Source organism: Zophobas morio, unplaced genomic scaffold, assembly GCF_036711695.1.
Source record: "Zophobas morio isolate AGI-343-1 ecotype UQ-CSIRO unplaced genomic scaffold, CSIRO_AGI_Zmor_V1 ptg000023l, whole genome shotgun sequence".
NCBI lineage: Eukaryota > Metazoa > Arthropoda > Insecta > Coleoptera > Tenebrionidae > Zophobas > Zophobas morio.
The window spans coordinates 8,702,690-8,729,434 of record NW_026972128.1 but is presented as its reverse complement, the minus strand read 5'-3'; the positions used below and the strand labels follow the sequence as shown (position 1 = coordinate 8,729,434).

At 33.0% G+C, this 26,745-nt stretch overlaps 1 protein-coding gene across 14 annotated transcripts in view; it reads right to left on the bottom strand.

Moving 5' to 3' along the window:
* LOC135134660 (bromodomain adjacent to zinc finger domain protein 2B-like) overlaps positions 1–26,745 on the bottom strand; it is a 99,984-nt gene that overhangs the window by 64,678 nt on the left and 8,561 nt on the right. The window contains exons 1-2 of one of the 14 annotated variants that reach the window (XM_064063397.1): positions 14,064–14,094; positions 13,755–13,889 (exon numbers count right to left, since the gene is read on the bottom strand). The exons of 12 other annotated variants lie outside the window; for them this stretch is intronic. The gene's annotated coding sequence lies outside the window, so the exon portion shown is untranslated. Of the gene's footprint in view, positions 1–13,754; positions 13,890–14,063; positions 14,095–26,745 lie in introns of those variants that run through there. One more of the 14 variants, XM_064063400.1, reaches the window with a different exon arrangement.

Genomic DNA, 26,745 nt, shown 5'->3' with positions numbered 1-26,745 from the left:
CGTGCTTTCAGTACGATGCACTGTTTCGTAAGTTATGCACAGTTATATGGCGTCGTCATATCAACGACAAAGCCACGGTTGAAATGGATGCCTACATACATCACGTCTTTATTACGTAGATGTGTCATTTATAGAAAATAAATTGTAATCACTTGCGTCTTTATTATTTTACTGTAATGAATATAGAAAGGGTATTAGGATGCTTACTGCATCTGCTATTAATGTTTGAGGGTTAAAAATTTACTATGTTCTATGTTCAAAAATTAACAAACAATTTTTGTACATCTACTAATAAAATTTTTATCACCGACAGTTAACACCCTAGCCCCCAGTGGAAGCTTGACGGTGAACAAAAGATGAGACCAGACGATCTTTCATCATATGCTTGGAGATATGTTTTCGCACTGAAAATCATCAATATTTGATGAAACATCGGAAAGTAATGGATTCGTTTACATTTCTGGTTTTAAAACAGTCAACAAACTAGGTATTGTGAATTTAGTTACCTATAGAAACCAAGGTATTGTAAACAGGGTTCTAGATTATTAGCATTAATGCTATTAAGAAACTCTTTTGTAAAGGTTCACTCTTAAGAAAAGGAACTCTATGTCACTACTAATATGATTTATAGGAAGTAAAGTCTTGACACAATAAAGACATGAAAAGAGGATGTGGCATCATTTATTATTACATTGTATCTTTGGACGTCGAACCTACCAGAATTTGTCACAATATATGCAACAAAGTTCTTGGTCGGATTTGTTACTCATTTTTGAACACATTTCAACTGTAAGGTTCGTCAGTGGGAAAACTGCGAGGAATAAATGACACATACATATACATTAAAAAAATTATCCATAATAACGTGTTTATTAATAGATACATTCTGTAACGACGCAATTAAAATAATTACATTATAACTTTCGAGCTGACAAAGAAAGCAAACTCTCGCTCTGCGGTTTATGTTATTTAATAATTCCATCTGCCATATTCGACGGGATAATAAGATGTGAAATTTACACTACACAAGGAATAGACGAAAATAGTTTGATGTTCGTTCACCTTTCGATTAAAATGGTATCTACATTTATCTCAGAACGTACGACATAGACCATTATAGAGAGATAAATTCTTTGTCAAGTGGTAGATCTAGACGTATGTATCTTATTTTAACGCAATGTGAAAAGTACTTTCCAATAAATTCACTTTATAGGGAGTAGTTAGAGAACATGTTGTTTTGAGGAATTTCTATTTTTTTTTACTTCCCGAGCGTTAGCTAAGGAAGTATATTGAACTCACTACTTTTGAATCTTAATACAATTTTATGATCTGAGCTCTTTTTAAGTAATCATAAAATTTCATTAGGACCCAAAAATAATGAGTTTAGTGCATGGGCGATCATCAAGTCCAGTCCAAGCTCATATCTCATTACACTGGTACCTGGAGTACCTTAATTCCTCGCCTTTACTTCGGTTCAAACTGAAAAGAACACTTATAGTAAACTTTGCATAAATTTTAGCTGTCCCATTTTAAGTTCCATTTTTAAGATCCATACAAATAGAAACTGACGTGAAACTAAATAAGTCGGAAAGTATAAGTGTAATAGATAAAGAAGTTATTAAAAATTATTAAAATAATTTTTAATGTATAGTTTCCGAAATACTACAAGATTATATGGCTGTTGTAAAATTGAGATATTGTGAAGACCACAATGAAGCAGTTAATAATGCAACCCACAGTTGTAAAAGACAAATTGTAGTAGATATTGAGGTGGCAAGATATTGATTTCCTTAATTTATGACGCTAGGCTTGAATCGGTGACCAGTCGTACAAAAGGAATTATAACATCCCATTATTATATAACCTTGTAGTATTTCGGAGATTATACCTTAGAAAATTATCGCTTCCTAATCCACAATGGATTCAATGTGTTCCCGCACTATTAAATAAGCGGAATTAGAGTCAGGTAGATATTTGCCGGACTGGAGTTAATGCCATGCCCAAGGAGCGAAGATGACTGCAGATTGGTGTCGGATCAGTGAACGTCCGGCCTGGACCGGAGTTGAAGTTCTTCGTAATATATTGCAATAGGAGGTTTCCGTCTGTCTGTCTGGTGTCTTTATCCATTTTTATTGAACACGTATTCTCCGAAACTACCGGCCCGATTGTTGTCAAATTTTGTATGTCTGTTAGGAATATCATGTAGATGGTTAAACGGTAACTAAAATTTGGCTAACCATGCCCACCACCAATGGGATGACATCATCTCCCCAATTGATAATAGTATTGTTTTTAATTTTATGAAATAAAATTTCCTGGATTTGTGGTGTGTGAATCCGTGTCGAGTTTTTTATCCTAGACATCCACATTTTTGAAAAAAGTTAAAAACTGTGTAACAATATTTTGCAATTTAACTTTGAAACTGCAAAACCGAATGCTTTGAAATCTTGGAAATATGTTAATATATGTTATCGTAATCATGGTAAATCGTTAAGTAAAATTTATTCGTTTATCCCCTCCCAAAAAATTGATGACGTCATCTCAAAATTTTGCCGAATAAATCCTGTCTGAAATATCAAAAATATGCTAAATATGCAAAACATTAAGACTGCATACTTGTGCTTTATCAACGCACTTATAGTTTTTAAAATTACTTGCGCAGAACGCAGGAACTGAAACTGGTAAAAAAATTGATAACGTGTCTCAAAATTTTCCCGAATAAATCATATCCAAAATATGCAAAATATGATAAGTCTATACTTGTGGTTTATCATTGCATTAAGTTTTTAATTGTTTTATACAGGGTGACACATAAAAATTAATGAACAAGTCAAACTATTTTACTGAAATCGGAAACGGCTTACTCCATTAGGATTCTTATAAAAACATAAAATAAATAATCAAATTTTATAATTTTTCTAAAAACTTGGGTTTGTATTATTGTACTTCAGAGACAAGGCAAGTTGTCTAGAAATAACCTCCGACCAATTTTTTACCAGGTAAACGTCATTTAAATTTAAATACTTCTGGTTTATGAATCCGAGTTAATCTTTCACCACAGCCATCATTATCTAGCTTACAGGCGTCTCCGACCTGTAACCCAAAGGTCGCGCGTTCGAAGTGCTCATGGGATTTTTTCTTAAACTGTAGCTGTAACTATATTTTTTTTATTTATACAGATTATCATAAAAAATCACAAATTGTACTTTTAAATGACAATGTTTTTTCCAGAATTTGTTTTAGTTCTGAACAACAGGCTGCTTTTTATTCATTCGCATTTGAGTTCTCTGTATTATTTAGTACAAAAATGGTTCGAAGTTATTTGGACAGTGCTTTCCCTAAACATGAAGTCACATTCAAAGAAATCCAGTATCTTTGAAAAAAAGGGTGCTCATATGAATTCAACGTCTCAGAATCCTACTTGTTTCTTTACGTACGCGAGTTTTCGGTTTCATGAAACATGCGGCAAATATTGCACAAACTCTTTTGTTAAGTAATTGTTATTAAGAGCCAATGCGGATTCATAAATCACAGGTGTAGAGATATATTATTTTATAAAATGTAAGCAATGTTTAATATACAAAATTTTGAAATGATGTGGTGCGGAAGATTTCAAAAATTTTGGTTAGGGTTTTACTATCTACAGGTACTACACCTGTGAATCAATGGCAGTTTTCCTAGTTTCGTTTTAGTTCTTTTAGTAAGTATATTAGGTATATCATGTACAGGGTTTTTATAAATGATTCCAAGAGCGTAGTTAGCCATGGCTTTCAAAATACCCGATTCCCTGAATTTATGCCTCATTATGACAGTTCTAACTTGTCATTAATGTCATTTGTCACCTGTCATTTAAAGTAATCGTTTTTATTGTTTCAACGTTTTTCAAGTGTGTACGTAATTCTCGTTGATCCAAGCTCAAAACAACAAAATAGTCGTTTTCAAAACTCTTGGTGCTTGCGTAATTTTTTTTTGTGCTAGGAAGTGAAGACCGTGAAAATGATTTATTCTGTTGAACAAGACATTTTCATTGTTATGTCTTATAAACGCAATGGACATTCGTAAACGGAGTGTGGGTGCATTTTCTGGCCAAATACCGGGAAATCTCCTGAAAGATCATCAGTATCTGAGGAAGTTGTTGATGATTTGAGACGACTGCGTGAGGTATTTGTCGTGAGTTCTTGGGCATTTAGTAAAGTCCAAAACTAAAAGGCGACACGTTTCTATGCTTGTCATCCACATCTAGAATTTGATAACGTCATCATCAAATATTCTATATTAAAATTCCTTAAATGTTATACAATATATTCCTACATCTGTGGTATGGGCATCCGTTTTGAGTTATTTCTATTTTTTGCATTCAAAAAATTAGGCAAGTTATCAAACAAGCAAAAACAATCGTAAATTATAACCCTCTGCCGTCCCCGCTTCCTGTTCCAAGTTAATAACAGTTTCATTGAAGAACGAGTTTGTATCAATGCAAAATTAAGTTCTCCATAGCAGAGGAACCGTACGCCACTGTTTTCTACTGAAGAATTCCAAATAGGTTTTAGTACAGAGTTCCAGCACGGCTTAAAACTATAAAATTTTTCTAGTGACTCTCAGAAGCACATGGTAGTAGAAGCTTGTTAAAAAACACATGACAAATTATCAAATAGCTGTAACATTTTCCGTAACAAGACATATCGTTATTCAAAGATTTAAACTTGATTATGTCATAAGCGTCCGATCTGAATTTATTATGTGTAGAATTAATGAATCTATAAACAGTGTTTTATTAATTGATTCATTATTATTAATAAACAACAAGGTTCAGATTAAAACCTAATGGTGACACAGAAACAGCTCTACTCATTACAAATATATTTTTTGAAGACATATAGGAGTAATTTCGGCACCATGACCTTTTTATTTAACAGAATAGTATTATTTTCAACAATCTTTCCAGTTTAATTTTGTTCCTCTTTTTTGACCTTGGGGAATGGTTAATTATAAAGTAAATGTCATTTAAATGTTTAATTGAATTTAACAAACCTCTACACTGCGTTTTATATGACAATTTGCGAAAGATGTAGAAAATTCCTGGTACAAGTTTTGACCATAAAGTGAAAACGAATATCGGATTTTATACGAGTGAGACGTGAATCATGTGAATGTACGCTATAATTTCCCTATGACCGTTACTAAAGACTGCTTTAATGTGCATATTACACACCTAAAATGAACACTGTTCTAAATAATCGCAGGGAAAATATAGTTATTTCCTTGCGTACAGTGGCAGTGAAGTTCGATTTTTTATCACGAACGTTGGCATAATTTGCTGAGACAAGGTCACATGAATGATTGAAAAAAGCCTCACGTAACGTGGTGCATATTAAATTTTGTACAGGTCTCTATTTGGTTTCCCAATGGTTCCATAGTAACAAAATGTACAACAAAAAATAATACACTAAAATGGAATTTAAAAAAAAAAATAGTCCAACCTCAATTATTCGCCAAAGCAATATTGTTTAAATTTGTGAACCTGCATTTGTTCGTTTTTCTACGTATTTTCGCTAAACTTTGACATTTCTCAAGATATCGACATCCTCCAAGTCGAAAAAGTTCCAACTTTCATTATGACTATAATGGTTGACAATAGTCTAGAAATAGTAGGTGCATTAGATATACTTAATTGTTAGTAGCTGTGGAAATATCATAAACCAATGTCCTTCTACAGCAATACTGATTTATAGTATGTTGTTGCTACCTGCACCATCTATGTACACACTTTGCATCGTACCTGTCCAACCAGCGAGGAAGTTTTATTATGATTTATGTCCTACTGGTAGACTTTATTAACCTCCTAACGACAAATTTGGGTCCATAAATTCATGAGTTATGTCCAACAAAAAGTCCCACAATAATAAAAATAACCTGCAGTTTTAATGCTACCACCCAGCATAAATACAGCGGACCACGTGCCATTAAAAAAATCTATCCATGAAGCGAACGAAACACTTCCAAGAAAACCGAATTTACTCGTAGCATTTTCAGTTTCCCGACCGCCTTTGTAATAATTTTATGAGTCAACGGGCAGATCCCACCCCCGTCCGCCGCCCCTCGGCAACCAACAAATCATTTTCTCAGAGACAAATAAGTGAAGAATCCAACCCGTAAACATACGAAACGTATAACACGACGTATTGATCGCGGAATGGCGAACTCGGTTCTTTCTTTCTGTGTATATTTTTATTTCCAGGGGCGCTTTTATACACATTTGTCATAGCTGCTGCCGCATTGCATATTAGTAAGCATCAGGCGTTCGGAGTCGTTACAATTCGCCAAGCGGGGTGTAGGAAGAACGGACGTCATATAACTGCAAGAGGGGTGGAGGTGGCGGTGGTGGTGGTGGCGGCCCCCTGGACTCGACTCACTTCTAAACTTGCCGTACCTCACTCGTCCTATTGATTTTCCATCTATATGGCTCTCTACCCTATCCAATTCTACTCGGCATCATCGTTTTAATCGCGCTTTTAATGGCAACGACAAACAATGAAGTTACGCATAATAATACGAGGGAGAACTACGAGGAGAAAGGGTCTACAAGCATAACGTAATGTTGCACCCCTTTATACAAAATCTGATCTGATCTCTTCAAAAAATTTATGGGGGACTTAAGAATTTCTAATACAGCGGGTGAATCAAAGGATTAATTGAAATATTAATTATCAAACTAGATGACATTAATGCTCATCTTCTACGTACTTACTTAACTCAAAATGACAGACACTCTATCAATAATGCATAGAAAAGTAACACACATATCGTCGTTAATACTTACAAATGTGTTTCACATTATATTATACATATTACTACTTAACCAAAGCGGTTTAATATTACATCCTCAGTATAGATTTGTAACTACTGAAACCTACACACAGTCTCAGATTCCCGTTCAATACATCCCCTACTAGTCAAGGTAACTACAAGGTGTTGGCATGTTGTAAAAACTGAATTTAATGGTAATTTAAATCCGTTGTCGAGCTGCTGCCTCCATACATCAGTAAGAATAAGAATAGAAAGTTTAATTTATATTTTTTCCCGATTACAGTTTAACATACGAAAAATCAACTTTTAAGTTACATCACTGACATTATCTACACTGTTCCTTGATGTCACTGCGTCATATGAGCATGGCTTAATTGATTTACTTAAATCAACTTAACTTTTTTTATTGATCAAGTTAAGAACGAGTCATCCCCTTTTTCTCGAAAATGTAAAAATACGCACGTAGTTATTTAATAATGATAAAATAAACGTTATAATATTCAGAACATGTTGTTAGAGTGTGGCTTAATTAAAAATTTTAGTCTAAACTAATTTCTACGCGACATTCTTTCGTCGTATAAATATAAACACTAGAACTGAAACTAGTTATTAAGGCTGAGAGAATCTTTTTTCCGTTGGTTATCTGCTTTAAATATATTTTAGACTATCCGTATTTAGGAGCGCAAATTCTTTGTGCAGGGGCTGGGGACGTATTATTTATGCCGTTAGTTTTTATTTTGTAGAGGTTATCATAAAAACGAAAATCGAAAATCAAATTGTATGATTTTTTAAAGAAGCGGGATTTGTTAGATTTTAGTTCCCGAGCGTATCGTAATCGAGTCCATCGGCCGAATTTCCACTTTTTTTTAAATTGCAACGTACATTTTTGAAATGATTTTCGATAGATTATATAATTACAATTACAAGAATGTAAATCGTTGATTTATTTTATTTTCAACAAATAAAAAAGAAAATTATTCATATTCATATAAAATAAAAATAAGTGAAAAGTACAACCGCACTCTTTTTAGGAAACAAAAAATCAGTGATTTAAACGCATTTGAATTATCGTTCATCACACTGAACATAAAACTTTTGTTAGTTCGCGTTAAAGAGGCACAAACATTCCTGATTAAGTTTTTTTAATCTTATAAATCAAAAAGGTGGCAAAAACGCCAACTCTTAGATGTATCACCACAAAAATAAATCTAAGGGCGTTAAATCTGGGCTGCGAGCTGGCCATTGTCTATCCAATTTTCACAATAAAGGTTGTTTTCTCTTTAATCGTTGCATTTTCAACTCAAACTTTCAAATTGACGATAATCTGACAAGACGAAAATTCTGTCAAAAGACAAATCTTCAAAAAGCTGGTTGTTTTTGACAGTTTTTTTATTCCTCTTTCGTTCCTCTCTGTTATATCATTGTATTCGGAATCCCTGTAACTTTCACTTCGAGCTAAAAACAATGACGTTCACATAATTTCAATATTTATATCCGTTCTCAGAATAAGAGCCGCGGAGTTTGATCTGGAATACCTGTACATAATAACTGAAAGGATATTTTTTCAGTGAACATTTATACGTGTATTTTTTTGATAACGTCATTAGATGTTACCTAAATGATGGTGCAATAAATTGTTAAATTTGATGGTGCGAACCTGATTTTTAAGATTTCTGATCTATGAAGTTAAAGACCAAGTATGTAACGTCAATAAAATAAATTATTTAACATACAAAGGGATTAAAAAATAACGCAATAAATAACTCAAAGGTAGAATATTAGCCACAGTTTGTAGATTTATTCTGAACATTTTTTTAGGTTTTTTGTAATATTATAAAGTGAAAGAAAATATGGACAAAGATTTATACTTTTAAAATAATTTTGAATAATGAAATGAAAGTCCGATTTCACGTTACCAACACCAGTGAATTAAAATATGATAAAAAAATACAAAAGAAAAATTGAACTTTGACGACCTATATTTCTACATTTTGTCTGTAAAGATTTCAGAGTATTCGGTTTTGCAGTTTGCTATAATTCTGTTAAAGGATTGATTCCAAAGCACGGATTCATAAACCACACCTACCGGACTATAGTTATTTTATAAAATTTAAATAACATTTACCATGAAACATTCTGACGTGACGTCATCAGGTATTGGTGGGGTTGACTAGACGTATACATATAAAATTTGACAACAATCGCTACAGTAATTTTGGAGACTATCTGTCTAATAAAAATCGACACAGAGAGCAGACCACAGACAGACAGACGGAAATGAGGACCTATTTCTTTATACTCTGTATCTGCTGAGTACAACCTGTTGATTGTTACGGCCTATTATTGTAATAAGGTTTTTGTGAATGGACTGACTATGGATATATTTTTCTTGTGGATTGCATGAACAAATTCCTCACAAAATTTCTACATCCTCAAATGTAAAAACTATTTTTGAAGAAGCATATTGAAGATATCATAAATCGCAAAAAATTGAATCGTTCGAAGTCATCAAGTTTGAAAATAATCTCGACACCAATAACATATTCGCCTATAAGAAACTAAAAGGTCCTGTGATTGTAAATTATTGAGACCATAATGAAAAATTCATAAGTTCTCCATAGAAACTTAACAGAGGTCAGTTATTTCAGAGCCAAAACTGTACCCATTAACCACCTACTTCTATTTAAAATTAATCATTTTCAACAGATCTTTGGTGAAGGTGTGTTCTAGGGTACACCTGTACAACCAAAATAAATGTGGCATCCTTGAAACAATGATATTAATGACAATGAACAACCAATCCGAAAATAAACTGAATTACTGAACTGATTTTTTTTCGGTAGTGATGAATTTCCCGAATTTATTATCAATTTAAATGAAACAAGCGACACAACGGTTAATGAAATTTTAATTAATTTGAATACGTTCGTTTGTGGTATAAATGTTAATCATCCCTGTTTGTTATACTCAGGGTTGGGCAAAATACACTTTCCACTGTAATTGAAATACAAAATACAAAATACTTCAATTTAATGTATTTGAAATACAAATTACAAAATACATTTATGTTTTGTAGTTGAAATACAAAATACAAAATAGTATTTCAAATACTTTTAAAAATACAAAATATGTTCAGGACAGTGGCAAAAATAAAATTTTGTTAGAAGCTCGTTCCTAAAAATTTTAAAGTTAACTGTCAGAATACTTTCACTATCTTTATAAGTTGGCCCTGTATGTTACATCACAGTAGATGTTACATTCCATGTCCATCTAGTGTCAATTTGTCGAAAGTAAAATGCGTCGTTAAAAATATTGTGACATTTCTTCTAGTTAATTTTATTCTTAGTTAGAACCAAACACTGCTGCCAACATAAATTGCGAAGTCCTCAACCGTCATTTAATTTAAACTATGGCGCTTCTCTATGTTCTCTGTTACAACCATAGAATATCCTGTTACTTCTCGAAGTACACGAACATACACGAAATAACACGATCGCAAAACTGTTGTAATGAGCGTGCCGTAGTTTGATAAAATGTATTTCAAGTAATTGAAAATACAAAAATACAAGTTAAAATGTATTTGAAATACAAAATACAAAATACATTTGTGTCATGTATTTGAAATACAAATTACAAAATACAATTGTATTTCAAATACTGTATTTCAATTACAAGTAGTTCAAATAGTGCCCAACCCTGGTTATACTGTTTTTTCAATGTTTTAAATGTGCTAATGCATACAGAAAAAGCTTGGTTCGTTTCGAGTAAATTATCCCCGAGCTGATCACGACTATGACTTAATAGTACTAAAATTTAAACGATTTATTAGGTTCTCCAAATAAACCATTCAGAAATTATTTCATTAATGTTTATTGTATTAAAATTCGAACTAGAAATGAACCTGACTTGTACCATAAAAGAGGAAAAAGGTATTTCTTAGCTAGCGTCTAATAATAATTTGAGATTAGATCGACAATTCGAATAGTGACAAATGACACGGGATGAGGGCAACGACAGAAGTGACAGAACGAGTTCGACACTGACATGTGTGAGCTACGCCATACGTCCAAAAAACCTTTGAGCATGGAGTGGTAACTAAATCGATTTTATTTTTGATTGAATATATACCTAATTGGTAGTCAATAACAATATTAAACAATCATCTAGGACGATTTTACAGAAGCCATCAAAAGCAAACGTTTGATTAAGCTAAAGCTGAGGTATGGTACTTTTATAGCGAGCTTTATGTCCTGTATAAACAAATGCGATTGCTTTATTATTTCACGATTTTGCACTGAATTTTGCGGATGGATTTGTATAATTCTTGTATTCTATTTACTTGTTTGTATATTCAACAAGTTGGCACGCAGCCGTGGACATTCATTCCAATTCTCGAATTTAATTACACCTGAATAATAGTACTAGCTATATTTTTCGAAACCAAGTTTGATTTTATGTGTATTTTTCAGGTAAATTTTTCAGATAAACTCGCTTAAAATTAAAAAATGTACAAAATAAATAAATCTCTTTTAACTTACATATTTGATTAAATCAACGAGACTTTGTTAATATGCTCTCACAACGTTTCTGAAAAGTTGTTAATTTAAGTTTATCTATTTTTCATGGTTAAAGGGTTGTTAAACAATCGACACAATACAATTCAGTTTACGGATTATTACGACTTGAAGAAAAATTAAATTCGAAAAATGAAACCACTTCGTAATTGAAATACAGTATAATGTCCTTATTCTGTGTTGGAACAATGGGTTTTATGACTTAATTGCATACACTTTGCAATGAAGTCTTTCTACAAATAGGTTTCCAACGGCATCATTTACAACAATCAGTAAACAACTAACCTAAGTGAGATTGATTTAGGAACCTGATGCAGTCAATACTTCCTTATGTTATTAACTCATTAGGTACATTTACGAATAAAATTGTTCACCTTGGTCTTTCAAAATGATCATCTTCTTTTGCTCTTGTTTCACATGATGTACAAAATAAAAAGTTTGTCTTATCTAATAAATAAATTCCATCAAAAACTCTTATTAATATATTTTTTCAATTAACCTCAAATCCAAGCCACTAATAACATGTAATTTTCATAGCTCCAAGTTTAAAACCAATTATCGTAATTTTCTGAAAGTGAAAGCCACTAAAATTCCGTTCTTCCGTGTTTCTTTGACAAATTTATTCATTCAAGTGGCTTGAAAAAATGTCGTCGTATCATGCACACTTCAATCACTTATCGGACACTTTAATCACGTAAAGATAATACGTGCTATTCAGAGCCTGCTTACAATCATTTTTTTATCAAGATTACGTGCGATGGCATACCGTCCATCAGATCGTAACTACACACACTAACAATAGGAAAGTGGCGATAAAAATAACATCGAGGGCTAAAAATAGTCTGCTTTAATAATTGTGTCTAATAGAGGCTTTTCATCTAAATCCAACTGCATCGCTTTCACTGTGCAACTTGCAATCAATTACTTAATTGGTAACGCTTAAGTCGAATTTGGGCGGTAAAAATAAGGCGGAACTCGGTCCAAGGGGACCAACCCACAATTTGCATAATTTATGGGTGGAGTGATGAGAAAAAAAGCCAAAATAGCCCCAAAAAGCAATTGTAAATCAGATAATTTTAAAAAACGAAAAAGTCAACTTCATGCAATTTTCATTATTTCCATATATGTAATTGTGGGTACGATTTATTATATACAATGTAGGTACATCGTTTTTCTAATGAAGCACAAAACACCAAAAAGGGCAATTACAATAAAAGTGGTAATAATAAATACCTCTAATTTTCATTAATTATTGCTACTTATTCTGATATGAAATAACAGAACTTTTGCATTAAAAATTAAAAGAAGCTTCGATATCAGTAATAAAACAGCGATTCTTCAGTCCAGTAATAAAGGTGATGGAATTGCATTAAAAATGTACTAAGCCTTAACGTAGTCATCGATTCTAAATTAATAAATAAGTAATGAGAACAAAAGCGCACCCTTTACAAAGACGTCTATAATAATAATGAAATGTTAATTTGTGTCCCTAGGTCATTTGTTATTGGTTTGCGCCACGAAACTCCAATTAGTTTAATTAGGGTTAGTCCAGAAGCAGTATACAATATAGCAATTGATTTTTATAGCAAAGGGGTTTCAATTTTTCACTGCTTAAGCACCCCTTCAAGGCGACTGACCTCCACCTTCTTCCAGGGTTTTAATATTAATTAAATGAAAAAAATCGATCAATACAAATTACTTATTGTCACGTTCGTCACGAAAGCTGCAATAATTTATTAACTAACACGCTATGCAAATCCACAATTTGGCAACATCGCGAGCTAAATTCAGTTAAAATTATACTCTCAAAATAAATAATTCAGAAATCGATACAGCACGTGACTGAACCAGCGGTTCGAGGAAATTGATTTTAATTAGTTTATTTGCTATTCCGGTAGCACTCAACAAATAGTACTTCGATAAATCACAGCTAGACAATCGAGTTTTTAGTAACGCTTTGAAGAAGCATCAATATTTGCATACAAATTACAACTGTAATTCCGACAACTCTCGAAGGAAGCATCTCTTAATGAATAAGACATACGATTAAAAGCAGTGGTTATAAAAACAGCAATAAAGTTAATTTGGAACCAATTAGAGTTTAATTTATTTTGCCGATAAAACGATAGGATAAAATTGGGAGTCGAAAAATAGAGATCCGGGCCCTCTACAATCCTATATTTTATTACGGTTCAAAACGCTAGGTCAATATTTGTCCAGCAAACTGTGTTATTTCTATTGAAACCTCCAACAAGGGAAAAAATAATAATTCAAATAATGCAGTTAATCCCAACTACTGGACGTATTCCACTAACACGCGATTAGAAAAAACCACAAGAACTTGAAACACGAGCAGGAAAGAACGTTACTCACCGACGATGATTCATGGCAATGTAAATTTACACGTCGAGTCCTTCTCATTCGGCGATGATGTGATTTTAGGTTTTTCGTTCCATTATTTGGATTAAAGAATGACGGAATAGTATTCCTCGCGGCAGTTTATTGATTCTGAAAAGACAATGCATCGGACACGGTCTAACACTAGTCCATCTGTTTGTTTTATTGGGCAACATTCATTATTCATTCGAGCCGGACCTAAATCGCCACTAATTAAATTCACTCTAAACCAATCTGATTTTGGGCAGCAAATATGGTTTTATTTCCTAATCAAGGCTGATTTACCTGCTTGCAATTGAAATGGTGCAATTAAAAAACGTACGACGTGATAGCACTATTATCACTATTATACTGACTAAATAGGTTTCGAGAAACTTGGGTAAATTTTATTTTTGTTTGCAAATTGAGAGATAAGCGTTTGTTTTATATGAGGTGTACTTGGATATTTTTATTGACAGATTTTATCGATATGTTGGTTCATGCTTGTTACATCTGTAGTAGCTAAATATACCTTGTGGAGTACTTTTACTTTGCATTTATATGATAATTTCATAAAATGTCCCATTAATAACCAAAGACTGTTAGCGCTATCGTAATTACCAACACGTAGTATGACAACATTGTATGTGTAACCTTTTTGAATCTTCGGTTTTTTGGACATTAAACTTTTATGTTCCGTGTTTTAGCCACGTCGTAATTGCGCTGTATAAAATAACGTCTACGTAAATTAAATTGTTTCTTCTTGCTTGCAATCAATCTTAATACTTATCTTTTTGTGGTGACTCGCCGAGTCTATATCTATATGATAAGTGCAAATAGTAATGAAAAATACCTATTTAGTCTTGTGTACTTTATTATTATTGAATATGGGCGGGCGGAACATTACTGTACTCTCAATTTTCGAAAAAAATGAGATAAATCTATATGATTTGATAAATAAAAATACCAATGTATGATAGTTCCTTTTAAAGCTTAGGCTCCGGAAGTAAAAAACAAAATAGAAGAATTTTTTTTGTAATTTCGCACAAAAAGTGTAGCGTTGTTTTCGTTTTTATAATCAAGCTAGTTCTTAAACATTCATGATAATAATTAATTGATAAACTGAAATCATCGCAGGAAATGGAAGCGCGACGTCTGCTTTTTGTGTTTTTATATGTGATACTAAATTGGAATAAAGTATTTTAGTGAGATTTTATTCAAATTTGTGTGATGTCATACTTTCTCTGTTTCTACATTCTGTAAATTTATTTCTAAATATTTGTGTAAGGATCAATTAAAAAAGGAAATTTTACGACGTGCTGTGTAGGTATTTTTTTTTTTCAGAATATTATGTATTATGTAATAATTGCATATATTAAGAGAACTTCAGCACCATCATTTTCCTCTACGCAATTAATAAACATTTTCCGACATAATCCAACCATACTTCATAATATAATAATCGAAAATACAGGGAAAATTGAAACTCAAGTAGCAACAAAAAAAAGTCGTAGTTTTAAGGTCTGAATTTCCAATATTCTTTCAGAAACGTATAAATCTAATACGAAACTGTTTTATATAAAACTGAGTCATTTTATTCGAGCCGTGAAAATCGCTCATCCAAACCGAAAAGTTGAAACGAACATCAGTTTGAGACTAAAAGGACGAGTTTTACAAGAGTTATATACAATACTTTATACACTTAAGCTGCAAAATGTACTTCGACATCACAATTATGAGCTCTTGGAACTAAGCAGAATCCGGATACCTTATGTTGAGATCCCAATGAGTAAATTCCGGGAACAAGTTGAATCAAAAACTTTAACACCTTAATAGCATCTGATCAAGGTCAATTAAACTGAAACAAATAACTCTTGTTTACAAATTTAAAATTTATTATTACACAGCTATTTTATAGCTGCTAAACTTTATAGTTTTTATAAACATTCTAATTAACATTACACCTAACGAGATATCAACCTGCTTAGTCCCGGTTCCTTAACAACCCCAATTAAACGCATTTAAAATGAGCCCAATTAAATTAATTACAAATCTAACCAATTTAAGATAGGCAATTTAAGGATTCCTAATTCAAATTTAACTCGAATCAAAGGCATGTGTCTTCGATCCACAGTAAAGTAGAATCTTAACAAAACCATAAATTAAATCCGGCACGGAACTACTTAAGGAATTAATGAATTACATTACTTGATCGTATAAGTTACAAACGACATCGATATCTTTTGCGAAGCGGTATCGCCTCAAAGAACAACGTATAATCCGGTATAATCATAATCCAAACCAGTAATGGCTTATAAAAATACTGATTTCCAGCAATCTTTATTCCACGCCGGTTATTTATATATTAAAATGCCTCCTGAATGCGGAGACCATAAAATCTCCAAAGATCGGATCCGGCGCAACGAAGACGAAAAGAATGCAATAAAACGAAATTTGCAAACAAACAATTACGACGACAACGAATTGTCGCTAAAACAAATTCCAAATTTTAGAGGAGAAAAATGAAAAAGACCCAATCACCACGGTTAGACCGGGTTACTAACCGATTCCCTTTCATCCTTCATTAAAAAAGTGGTTCGAGCACAGCCAGTTATTTACTTAGCCGGAAGCTGGAAAAATTGTGTGCAGCTTTTATGAAACGAGTAAATGTCGCAATCCTACTATATTCACGTGATTACCAGGATCGGACTAACTTCAAGAGCCGGTGCACATCGACCCACTGCAATAGCGTTACCTGAACACATTTTAACCCCAGCTACGCTACTTCATGGAAGTTGTAGCGTGTTCATGGGAAAAAGCTAATATTTTCAACACGAAAAAGTAGGAGACCTAATTTTTCATACTTTAGGGGTTATGAAATGTCGAAAAATTAAATTAGCAATTTACTGGATGGACCATAAAGTAAAATTGTACAAGAAATACTAATATTTTGATAGTATAGATGTATTTGCTACAACAGTATCATCTGACGATATGATTAGGTATACCTAAAGTGACCAGACGTCCCGTTTTGAACGGGACTGTCCCTTTATTGGACCACCTGTCCCGTTGTCCCCATATAATGATCTGGGACGCAAAATTGTCCCGTTTTCTAAAACCGCGCGTCACCATCAATATTATAAAGCAAATTTGTTCCTCCCAGAAATATAAATACGACTAAAAATATAACATTATGTTGCAATTTAATAATTACTGTCACATAAATGGTGCTTTACTTTAATGAAGCTGGTGATTGCTTCTTATTTTTCATAACTACTTATAATACTAAAAATATTTTTAATTTTTGTGAACATAAAATAAAGAAAGAAGATTAAAAAGTTCTGTTTATTTTTATTGTTAACCTTCCCACTGGGGTATGTTATGTTATGTATGTATGGTATATCTATATTCTATATATTTTATTAGTAGTATGTATGGACGTCCCGTTTTGACTAAAAAAAAAAATGGTCAGTTTAGGTATACCACGTGATTTCGTTATTAGATAGATATTCGGTCAAAATTGTTAGGCACTAATATTAAAGTCAACATCCATTTCAAACAGCTAATTGATTAAATAAATTCTAAACAGCTTCATAGTAATACTTATCATTCTAGCAACAACGGTGTTTTAATAAGCATTAAATTTACATCTCAAAACCAGTGTTCCTAATGCCGTCATCGTAAGAACATAGTTTTGCTAGCTTTGGTTGCCATCAAGTAATTAATAAACAGAAGTGGACGTCCAAAATCAAAATAAATGAGAAATATTTGTTGCCTTCATTTTTCGACTATTTTCCGATTCGCAGTATAAATGTTTATAAAGAGTATTCTTGTAGAGCATCGTTTCCTTTGTTTATCTTAAAGCCATTTTCAAAATTTTATTGCAACACACAAAGCAGAATTATGAGAAAAACGCATCCTAATTCCGCCAACAAATCCAATTTTTAGTTTAACAACCAGGGTGATAACCGCATAAATCATCAACCGTGGCGCCATCTAGTCTTTTAGTGCAATTCGTGCAACTTTACGTTACAACTTTCCCGGAATATAAAATCTGTGGGAACTACGTTTTCCTGTGGATTTAACATAATTTTTTACAATGTCATAACAAAATTTTTATATTAAAGTAACACGGTTTCGTTTACCTAACCTTCGTGGAGTTTACGTTTGAAATTTCAGTATTTTCATTCCATTTGTTACAAACTAGAAACGTGGACGCTAGTAATACAGACGGTGAATCCGGTAGCCTCAATGGCCAGTTCGGCCCTGAATGATTAGCATAAAACCATCAGGTAAACCAAGAGAATGAGAGAGCGATCTCCGGGCAACCTACACGTATTAACGAATATGGCAGCTTTCTTCTCTTCCAATGAGGAGCAGCTGCTGCCGCTGTTTGACATTTGGACGGATGGATGTAGGAAAGAATGGAACGTTGGTCGGTTCTCGAAGAACCGAATGACCCATGCGAGGAATTATCGACGGATGCCGCCCGTAAAAAGTATAAATATGTATGGTCCAGCGGGAGAGAGAAAGACGGAAGACGTAAGAATTTCATCACGAGTAGACGTTTTCTGTATCGGGTCTTCGATCGTTGTCGAAACGTAACTGGAGGATCGGCCAGGTGACGAATCTGTTTTTAACAAATTGCACGTCTTGGAAATAATAGGTTTGCGCAATTATTCCGCAGATTCCGACCGACTAAAAAGTAGCCTTGATTACGCGCAGCTTCGACTTTTTACAAACCAGTTTTTTCTACACATATCTAATAATTAAATCACAATTCGACGAAACACCTACGCGAATTTAGACAACATTACGCGCTAACAATGGACTATTCTTGATTTAAGACAACCGCACGGTTAATGACAGCAAATTCATTTGTTCAATTCGGTAGACGAGTTGTTCACGCATTTACAAGGACACGGTAAATAAATAGCCGCTCTTAATTTGGATTCGAAACGTTTAACGAATTTGTTACACATTTTCAACACTGCACAAATGCCAAGTCAATGGAAAAATAATGAACACCTTCGAGAAGTTATTTTCCATTTCTGTAAAACTTATACATAGATGTACTATAGCTAACGGTCATTAAATTGTTCACAAAAACGTCAAATGTTTAAAAACTCAAGACAGATCCATAAACCAGTACAGGAATATGTTACATATTTGTATAATAAAAATCGACACAGATGACAGTTTGACAGAAACGGGGACCTATTTTCTCATATTCAGAAAAAAATCACCCCATGAATGTTGCTTATCAAACAACATCGACAAGTTTATTCCAATGAAGTCAAATAAAGCACAACACATTTTTTCGGATGTTTGATGAAAGTTTTAACTACCCAGACTATTTGTTTAACAAGGTTTTTAACACATAAGTAAATAGGTCGTCTGAACGAGTATTTTCACAATTTATATTATTTTATAACTGAGTATAACATTCTGCCAACATCATTTCTTATTAATTACGCAAAATGTGCTACATTTACGTAACAACAGTAACATAATTCAGTCTCGCAATTTGTGTGCACCAGTTCACTGATATTCTAAAATATTTTTTACTCAACATTACGAATATTCTTATACATAATAACTTAATAAATTTGCTGAATTTGTTCACCTTCCTAATTAATAAAACACTTTATAGACTAATTTTGATTTCCAACAGATGAATTAAACCCGCAACAATTAATTAATTACACACCAACTTTACAGTTCTCATCTGTCGCCGTAATTACGTCGTTAGTTTAACGGAGAGCTTAATTCTGTGTCGCGAATTAAAAAATTACAAACGTCACACAACGAGAATAAATAAACTATAAACTCTTGTCCCCTTCTCCATAATACAACACCTTGTGCCCGCCAGTTACGCCACTGAATCTCCTTTCATGATAGGTTCCTACCTAAAAATGCAGAGAACTGGTACATAATGAGCCCAGCAGCCAACCCACCCATCGGCCAAATATATGATTTCAGTGAAAGCATTTTACTTTTTTCGTTTGTAGAGAGGGGCACAACCATATGGAGCAATTTGGAAGGGAAACTAGCCCAACTGTATTTTTAAAAAGCCCAGCAAAAGGTGCTCCACTCCCGCTGACAGCATCCTTAAATTTATAGCAGCATTCCATCGGCTCCCCCGCCCCTACTTCACATTTATTTTTATTTTCGCGTTATTCTGATTGTCATCCGTGATGAGACAAAGGTTGAAGCAACATTCTCAATTTAAAAATATAGGAAACATTGACTTGCCGTCTAACCTTGAATTTTTATTAGGTGCTATCATGAAACATGCCAATTTAATAAATCTATAACTCAAAGCTACCAGAGTTATTTTTATCTATGCGTTAATGTCGAGTGTTTAAACGCATAGAAATGCATTAAAAATATCCACGCCGACAACCTTGCAATGGTTATGCAATGTAGCGGGGTCGGGATTCTCCATTTTTCGAATACACAACGTGGTAAAAACTGATGGGGAGCCCCGGGAATTTTTGTTGTTTGTAGAATGCCGAAAATGTTAAATAATGAATATTAAAGTAGTCGTCGAGATTCAAGTAGCTGAATCCGGCGCAAGAAATATTCTTGTGTACAGAAGATTAGAACAAATGAGGTTTTTTATCGTTAAACAACTGGGGAATTCAGCGATGTATTCAAAGAAATAAAGCAGACAGTGAAAAGATCGAGAAACCAGTTATTTCTGAAAGTTTTAATTCTCAATTTTCAAAATAATTTCAAGTCAATTATCAAAATTTAAAGATTTCTGCAAATATAATGAAACATTTCTTAAAGTATCGAAATTTTGAAACTTTTTCCAAAATTTCTACTATGACTATTTATATACCCTATCACCTGCCTCGGATGTTCGCTTACTAATGAAGATATTGTCGTGTGGTAAAAAATGTAAAGACATGTTGACAGTATACAAAGTGACATCAAAAATATTATAGTGTTAATTGAGCCCGAGATATTTCTCCCTATGTTGTAATACAACCCTACCATATGCTGGTCAAGCTGTCAAACTGACACACGTTTATGGGGGGCATTAAATATTGCTGTAAAAGTGGGCGGTGCCAAATACCAAAAACGAAAGTCGAATGCCAGGATCATACTTGATTGCTGGGAGGTGTCAAAGAATCATTATCGTAGTTTTAATTGCTCTCAAAAATATCCCCTTTCATCTTACCCTGAGATCAACACTAAAGTATTGTAAAGACACTATTTTTGTGTAGTAGCAAAATTTATGATCCTATTAGTGTCAGTTGGACCAACAATAGTCAAACAACCTTCCTGGTAGGGATCTTCACAGACGACACGTGTACCTACCGTCACTCCTACCGTTTTAAAATCCGCGCAACTTTCAGGCTTGTATTCAGAAAAATAGTCGTCAGAAATTCATTCGATTACATCTAAGACAATATAATTTAATGGTGTTACAAGTCAACTACATACCGACTTAAACACCATAAACACGATAAATAAACCATTTGTCCACCGACAAGCTTCGACTGAGGATTTGGAATTTATGGTTTTACAGATTATGGACTTGGCTTTTAACTTTCAGGTTGTAAAATTTTATTAGGATACAAGAACAGTATTCTTACTAAAAGTAAATGTACTTCAGAAACTACAAAGTTTACCTTTTTGGGAAGTGATTGTAAGTTGATGTTCACTGTAACACCATCGCAGAACCGAATCTAGAAACCAAACGATTATATTTTTACATTTTGTGACCAACATCGCGGCTAGTGGCTTGGGAACGAATTGTCATAACATTAACGAGTGTATACCTTCATGTTTTCTTAACGTTTCCCAGCTGCTTAAAATAGAAAAGTGGAAGTTTTCCGTTTGAGTCTGTCTTGTACTTGTACGTCCACTGGAGCTTAAGTAAGATCAAAACTAATGGACCGATTACCTCGAAATTTTACGTGCACTTTAAGATGACCGTGGAGATGTAAAACACCGAAAATTTATTTAGTTAAATTTGGAATTCTAAGTTGTGAGAGAACAATACACAGTTACCTCATTTTTTGGAATAATGTTCATTAGTAACTTTTTCATTGTAGTTGTATAATGTAGTACCACACTAAGAAAACAAATGTTACTACTCGTACGTTTATATAGTCTGCTGTACTCAATATCTTGTTAGTAATAAATAGTACACATCGCGAAGTATCGAATGGTATAACAAATAGCACGAAGTAACGAAACATCAATTCTTATGGTCCTTTAACACAGAATGGCCGCCGGTGGGGGAACACTGAGAGCTCTATTCATTTGTATCGATTTCTTTATTTGCTGAACACGTTTTAAATTTATAATGCCTCTTGTTGCGCTCTTCTCTTTGTGTTTTAATTGGGAAAAACAATTCGAGACTCACTGACGCCCTTATTACCACTTGAAAGGTAGTTTTTTTTTTTAACAAATAAATGTTAAGCTAGGGGCGACCTTTGTTTAATTGCGGGCGACAAACTTACCCAAGTTGAACGAAATAATTACAAGAATTTCACGAAAGATCAAAGTTGGCATAAATTCGCAAGACACAAGTTTTGATGCTAAGACTACCCGAAAGAAAGTATTTTCGCAGTTGTGCGATTTTGGCCCCTTTATCTCCTTATCAGAATGCATTTCCTCGATTAGTCGGAACCGACAAAGCCGATTAGGGGCAATTAAAGAATATGAACTCGTTAAAATGATAGTGTTATTGTTAATGTAGTTACCAGGCTTCCTGTTTCTGCAAATGTACATACAATTGCTTTTACTGTTACTTCAATTAATGTCGTTGAATTAGGTTCTTCAGAAGTCGGGAGATTGTATTTTCATTCTTTTTGAGATTTATTATTCAGGGAGGAGTTGGAAATTGCCGTACTCGAGAGAAGCAAAATTCATTGTAGCACAATCATACGAAATTAGCGAAAGAAAATTGGTACATTTTAATTATTGTGTTCTGGTTGTTTCGCTACACTACTTGCGAGACGGTTACAATATTAGGAGTATATAATTTACCGAAAAATTATTTTGTGATTAACAAATTACTAGCCCACAACTAGACCAAAATTAAGCTCACTAAAACGTGTTTCATTAAATACCTACACCATACAAGCGCCAAATTAAGGCTGCAGTAGACCACGGGCACTGAGTTAGTAACACGGATTAATTCTCTAAACGAAGTGGTGCTTGTTACGGACAACATAAATGTAAGACAGTTAATCCGATCATTTTAATTTTCAAAATTATATTCAATGTAGTCAGGTAACAACTTTGAAGCAATTTCTACATTATGCTCAATTTTATAAATTTTTGACTGAATAAAAAACTGACCACAACATGTAACGACACTGTATAAAAACCAGCAATTTGTTCTCTACTTCTACTTGTTTATTAGTATTACATACAAAGTTCGGGGAAACAGACAATAACCTCACCACCTCCTCATTTTACTGAAACAAATTCATAAAATAAATAACTTCCCCCTTGTTTTTCACATGAGTCACGCATGGGCTTATATTTTCTACGGAAATATTGTTTACTCTGAAAAATCCAGATCTACTAATATCCATAAATGTTAATGTACTGCATACTAATTAAACCATCCGCCAATCGGTTGCTGAAATTATTTTTTATACTATAATACGGTACTATTGAGAAAATAAGAGATCCAATAGTTTCCGGAGAATTGGTTTTAATTAAACAAAGAACATACCTAGTTAAGAATATTAGAAATATGGTTTGACAATAATAGTTTTCACGACTAATAGAAAGTACGTCTCCGATACATTCAAACATGGAAACTTAAAATAAGAATGATTTTAAATTAGAAAGGTGTTTCTTCAAACTGACAAATGATTTAGTTGCTACTGATACAAATTCTTCATTCATGGTTTCAACGACGAGGTGTGCTTATGTTACAGTCCTTGCGTCATGTAAATGTAGTAATATTTAATATATAATCATGACTCACCATCAGGTGTATAATTTATAACTGACAATTTTGCCGTATTAGGAGATACCAGATAAATTCAGATGGACATAACGACTATTATTAACAAAAAACATACGAAATTTTGTCTAAATTTTTCACTAGTAAAATTTTACCAGTTAGAAGTATCATGAAAATTCTTAGAACAAGGAGTGATGGCTTTGAGAAATAGAAAACACCTTGTATACTTGAGGTATCCAAGAGACATTGAGGCTTAAGTCATTACGATTGCACAAACAGCTACGAAAATGTCATAATCTGAAATTATTAGACAAATGATGGTGTAGTATAGTAAAATTCTTTTAATTTTGGCAAGATGTAAAACGATGCTTTTACTTCTGTCTTCGTCAGACACATTGTATTTACGTCTCCGTTCCTAAAATGATAAGAAGTGTGGTCATTTCATACCTGTGTGACGGACGAATACAGAAACACAAATATAAACATACCAGATATCGTAATTAGAACAGTTTTACAACACCTTGCTAAAATTATAACAATTCCACTGAAATCGATAAAATGAAAAGCGCCAGTTTCAAGATATTTAAAAAATTCAACTTCATGCTGTTCTAGAATGTTTTCAGGATTGTTAAGAACTTATTCAAAAATCTCAATTTTTCAATAAATTTTTTGATTTTTTTTTTGATGACTTTTTGGTTGATGTCGACTTGTAGAAATTAGTTTTAGCTTTATTTCTTAAAAATTTAAACAATTTTTCCAGAATCGATAAAATGAAAGGTGGCAATTAACACGTTAGGTCTGCTCAACTCGTCGAGATCTACATGGCTAAATTTTTTGAGCTTTTTTTGGCAAGTTTTCGAAAATCTCAATTTTCAATGTGAGTTTTTGGGTATTTTTCGACCACTCTTTGAGAATTACCTAGAGACATTTTCTTATACATTTCAACTTGTAGAAGTTAATTTCGGTTTCATCAGTAGAAAAACAAGAGCGACAGTTTTCGAGATAAATACTTAGGAAATTCAATGTTAAAGTCAAAACGAATTTTTTCTTGTACCGGGACGGTTAACATCCTTTGTTTTTTGAATCAATTTTTTGAGTAACTTTTCAAAAATCTCAATTTTTTTAACCCCCGTCCCCAAATATTTTGACCGGTTTAAATTACCGAAAGACATTTCCTTCTAGATTTCGACTTGTAGAAGTCATTTTCGAATTCACTTCTTCGAAAATTCCAAGACTCGATAAAATGAAAAACAAAAATTTTTTGAAATTTAAACTTCATGTTCAAGCCAAATTTTTCGAAAATTTTGAGTAATCTTAGAAAATTACTGAATGACAGTTTCTTGTAGATTTCGAGTTGTAGACGTTATTTTCACCTTCATTTCTTAGAAAAATTCCAACAATTTTTCCAAAATCGAAAAAATTAAAAATGGGAATTTTCGAAATCAAAAAAAAATATTTTTACACCGAGTTTTTGAAAATCTTGGTCCGCAATCATTAATTAATTAATACTTTAATTCCCAGAAATTTTTGATGATTTTTGGGTAACAAAAATTCTAAAAATTTGTCCCGAATTCATGAAATGAAAAATGACTTTTTCGGGACAAGAAAAATTCATTTTCAAACTGAATTTTTTGACCGTTTTGGCGCACTTTTGCAAAATTTCTTAAAACATTTTCTTGTAAATTTCGACTTGTAGAGGTTGTTTAAGTATCCACTTCTTGGAAAATTCAAACAATTTTTCCAAAATAGATAAATGGAAAAGTGGCGATTTACGCCATTAAAAATTCATCTTCAAATTAAAATTTTTTATAATCTTCAAAAATTACCGAAAGATATTTTTTTGTAGATTTCGACTTCAATAAGTTACTTTCGGCTTCATTTCTTCGAACATTCGAATAATATTTCCAGAATCTATAAAATGAAACACTAACAAAAATTCACTTTCAAACTATCTAGGTTTTTTACAAGTTTAAACTTTGCTAACAATAACACGGGGAAGTTCTTATTCCACTAATGAATAAATACTACATTTCTTAAAATAAGTATTACCGGCGTTGATTGTATACCAAAGATACTTACTTAGGAGGTATTGACTGAAACTGATACTTTTACAACCCTGTGCAGTACATACAATTAACTATGAACCGTGAAAAAAGGTTTAAAGTATTTCTAGAAATATTTGGAAATAGAGTTAATCACTTTTAATATTCTCACAAGGGGACATAAATACACTCATAATGGTATTGTGAGAACAACAAAAGTGATAATTCTAGTTTCAAATATATTTCTAGAAATACTACTGTAATTGCTTAGTTGTTTCCTTTTCACTCTTGTGTAGTAGTCTTGTCTTTACAGCGTTGTGTAATCGTTTAATGGTCTAAACAAACCCTAAATAATACTATATCAGTAGCAGGCAGAATCAATTAAACTTTTTCAAATACTGAAAACTCCTGCCATTTATTTTTTGTGGGCCTCAATTCTCTCAAACACCACCTCTACATTTCCGCGGAAAATTAACAAGACCAACCCAATCATCACTAATCTGTCATCCAATACAAAATTAAAATGTACAAACAAAAACAATGTTCTGAGTATAAGTGTATATAATAGAAGCCCCCGTTTCAATAAGCGCCTTCAAATTCTTATGATAATGACATGCTAAACACTTGGAGTAAGTAAACACATAAACTCTCCAGAGACTCATTATTGCAACAATTTCTGCTGCGTGTTTTTCGAAACGGACAAACTTAGTTCATATTTTCCATCTTTTTTGTAAAGTTTACAAATGAAGAAACCACGATTCAGTCCCAATAAACTATAAAGCTGTACCTCAATAAACCGCTTTTTGTGGCGGTAATGGTTTATCATTTGAAGGTTGTATCTGACCACCGTTGTAAATTTTGCTCGAAAACGCAATTTAAGACGCTTTTGTAGACCGAGTTGCACCGCATATCGTTTAGCTTGCCAGCTAGGTCAACTTTTCACTAAGGTTTTGTGTTTAGCTCGAATTAGCATCTGGCATGGGTTTAACAATTCCAACATAGG